This window comes from Volvox carteri (assembly GCF_000143455.1).
Source record: "Volvox carteri f. nagariensis unplaced genomic scaffold VOLCAscaffold_58, whole genome shotgun sequence".
Classification (NCBI taxonomy): Eukaryota; Viridiplantae; Chlorophyta; class Chlorophyceae; order Chlamydomonadales; family Volvocaceae; genus Volvox; species Volvox carteri.
Window position 1 is genome coordinate 265,358 of NW_003307601.1, and position 4,200 is coordinate 269,557.

The following is a 4,200-nucleotide window of genomic DNA, read 5'->3' on the forward strand; positions in this document are numbered from 1 at the left end:
GCCGCCAATGCCCAACAGCAAAGCCTAAACTGCATAAGCTTGCGATTCGCTGAACGCGGGATAAACATTGTGATGTGCGGGAGCACTTCCTTCCTGCCCGCTTGTTCGGCCGCCAGACCCATCCAATTCTCATACTTCGCAATGTGAATTCCTGGTTGCTTGCCGTCTGACGGGTACACGTCTGGCTGGACGTCTGGCTAAACGCGTATCCTTCCAACCACTCATTAATCGGTCCTTGAACTCCAAAACCACACCTTCTGGCATTGGCCTGTTCATCAGCCACTCCACTCGTTCGTCTACCTCGTGTAGCCCTTGCGCGCCCTCTTTCCATACGTCGTGCCCAGAAAACATAGAAAACGGAGTAGTAGTGTCCCCCATCCGGCCCCTTCGGGGTTGGAGAGGGACTCTGCGACCTCCTGTCTCAAAACTTGGTGTGCCACAGACCCACGCTGTAAACGGATACGGTTCCAAAACCTCACCACCTGCTTGAAAACGTGGTAGTGTAGGGGTAGCTGCGACAGCTCTGCGAACAGGAGGCGGTGTGTTGGTCTGGCAGCTCCTACAATTTGCCGCATGAAAGATATCTGAAGCTGCACTGCTCTGTCCTTTAGGCATGCCTCGAAGGGCCCCTCCGCAAAGTTACTCGCATCACTCCGCCTCCTGAGCCTGTCCAAGACCTCAGCTAGCATAAACGGCCCCCACGCTTGACAGCCATACAACAGTATTGCTCGTACCTGCGTATCGAAACACCTCATCCTCACATCTGGGGCGAACAACTTTAGCTTATCTAATTTTGCACTCAACGCGAACATAGCTGCTCTAGCTGTGTCATACAACTGCTGACGGCAGGCCCAGAACTGCCGTTCCGGCCCATACACTAACCCCAGATATCGTGCACTATCCTTAGCCGGTATGGCCTCTCCAGCCAGCCTGAGCTCATCACACGATGCTTGGACAGCACTTCTAGTATCGCTGTCGCTTGCAAAAACGAGGCGTTCACATTTCGACACATTTGGGCGCATCCCAAAATCATCACAGAACATGTCCACAATGTTGAGCAGCTCCCCCATGCGTCCCGGTGTTGTTGCCAGAAGGCTAACGTCATCGGCATAGAGGAGCATGGACACTCGCTCATTTCCAACCTCCGGTGCATCCTCTGGCCCGGTGTTAACACCGTCGTGCATATCGATGATGTCCGCAAGAGTTTCAATGTATAGTCCAAACAGCTAGGTTCATAATGGACAGCCTTGTTTCACACCTTGTTTTGACTCAAATTCACCTCCAGCATTGCCATTCGTCTTGATGACCATTGTAACCTTGTCATACGCCCGCATCAGCGACCGCAGCATGGACCCTTCAAGCCCTCTCTCTTGCAAACGAAGCCACATTATCTCCCGCGGCACCTTGTCAAGCGCCTCCTCAAAGTCAATTTGCACAATGATTAACGGCCGCTGTCCCGGTTGGCTATGCCTAGCAGTAAGGTACTGCTTGGCAAAGAGATGATGTGTAGTACCGAATCCTCTCCTGAAACCCGCTTGGCCTCGGTGCCTAAGTGAGAGCGTCTCCCCCGTGCGAACGAGCCTATCCAGGAGGACCAGCGCGTAGCATTTCGCCAAGGCGCCCCCTACTGCTATGCCCCGGTAGTTACTCGGCATGCTGGGATCCCCCTTCTTGTAAATTGGGGTGAGAACGGTAGTTGTAAACTGCCGTGGAAAGTCCCCAGTCGCCCTGGTATGTTCCAAACGCACGTGCAGTACCGGAACAAGCTGATTCACTTCCCCCCGTCGCCTGCCCCTACCACTAGCCGACGCGGAGCCTTCTTCTTCTCGAGGCAAACGCGCATAGCGGTAACATTCCGACGGCGCTACTTCCAAACCTGGTGCCTTACTGTTAGGCAGCCGGTCAACAGCACGTGCGACTTCCTCCAGCGTGAGGGGGGGTCTAGGATTTCTGCTGCCTTCGCAGTCCTGCCCAAAACCGAGTGGGATGACCGCCATTCCTGCCCCTCTAGGGGCTGCCCAAAGTTAATGAAGTTCAAAAGCCGGTTCGCACCATGAGAGCTTTTGATTGGCAGGGGTGTCTAGCTGCCCGCTGCCTAAAGGATGCATGCACAGCAGCTGCAGCTGGGAAAAGCGCTAGTTACCCAGCCACCAACCGGTCTTCCGACAGTCTGACTGCCACATTACTAATACTTCTGGCAATATGGATAGAGGTCCTGCAAATTGAAACACTAAACCCAAAAAATGGCATGAGGGTTTCATGGGTGGTTTTGCGGTGGTTTTACGGCCCTACGGCATAAAACGGGGGGTACCCCCCCAAATTAAGCGTAACCCAGGTAGGGGTAAGTGGTTACCCCTGAGGGTTTGTACGAAGGGAGGTGGGTAACCTAACCCCGGGGTAGGGGTAACCCCTTAGCGAGGGGTAACAAAGGGGTCGGGGTAATACACTACCGGGGGGTAACAGACAGGGTAACCCATGTTTACAAGTGTTCCTCGACCGAACCTGTCGGGGGCCGTATGCTGCTGTCAATGGCTTGTAGCACGTCCCTGTCTCGCCTGCCTACACGTGCATGCACAGCTGTCTCATCCGTCCATGTGAGCACATATGCCTGTCTCGCCTGTCTAAGTGTGCACACATATGTTGATGTTGTTACAGGGTGGTATAGCTTCACCAGTGGCCTCCTTCCCCAGGCGATTCCCTGCTCTCCCCTGCAAGGGGCACCCTAATCCGTTCACCCCATCCGACTTCAGAATGTATTCGTTGGGTTCAGCAACTCACTACCAGCGTCCAACCAAATGTAGCGGATCAATGGCGCCTCAACTTAGTTCCTGGTCAGCTCACAAGTTGATATAATCACGTCCACCACCGTCCACAAGATGGGGGGCCACCTCCCATTTCATCACCCCTCAAACACCCGCGGAGTCGGCAGGCGGATTTGATCTCGGTCACTCCGGGAGCAGAAGTTAGGCCTTAACCTTTGCCAGCCGCCTGCCACTTCCATCCATGCCTGACTCGCCTGTCTACACATGCAAACATACATGTCCACCGTGTTGACTGGTTGCTGAGTAGGCCTCTCTCCGAAGGAGCGGTGATAACGGCAGTAAGGGAGCGTTTGACGAGCGGCTGGGACCATGCGGGGACCATGCGCGTCTTGCCAGAGGAGTATCCATCAGATGGGAAGCAAATTACAAGTGCCGCACGAGTGCCTTTAAAACCCTAAGTTAACGATGTAGTCCGACTAGGGGTTGGTCGTAAGGATTAGGCCCCCCAAAACTCAATTTCTTCGTGCGCCACCGGAGAGTCGAACTCCGCTCTTTTGCTTGGAAGGCAAATATCCTACCGATGGACTAGTGGCGCGACCTGGAATGAACATGGCCATATGAAGACATAAGCAATATATATTGCAGTTCTAAGAAGCCGCAACAGTTATGTGGCCAACACATGCAAAAGGAATTTTCACTCCGCGTTTAGCACGTCGTAAGCTAATGCAGTTTCGTTCATGTTGCTGGGCCTTGGAGGCAAACAGAGCACGAAGGGGCAAGTACCATGTCCCCGGGGGGCAGCGGATCTGCCGCTGTTGTGGTAAGATGTGGTACCAATAGCCAAGTCGAGCATGAATAACACGTGTTTATCAGAATGCCCAGCCTGTAATGATATTCGTGCGGAAGAGAGATTCGATCTTCAGCGTTAACAGAGCATGTTGGAGGCCGTAAAATGGGAGCCAGCACGTCTGGCGAGGATGTTGGAACGTTTGTGGGCTCACCGAACCTCAGTTATCCCGTTTGGGCGCTAGTCTGGGCTGATAGTGCGGTGTTTCCCTTTCTTCGTGGCGTTTAGGCGTTTAGGTATTGCCCTTGGGTTTGAGAAATACATTTTGCTGGACTGTCCGGCGTGTACGACAAAATCAGATCTGGTATGGATTTTCCACGCTTCGTGCATAAGAAGGACGCTATGAAGTGGGAACCTGAACGCCTGGCAAGGATGCTGGAACGTATATGGTCCCACCGCAACTCTATCGTTCCCTTTGGTCGCTAGTATCCTTTATCCCTTGCTTTGTCAGAAGTGCGAGGTAGGAGGGTGCTTATAGGCAATCTGGCAGGCCTTGAGCCCTTGGCTCGTATTGGGCGGTTTGCAGGTACGGGGAACGCACCCACGACCATGTAACACACACACACACACACACACACACACACACACACA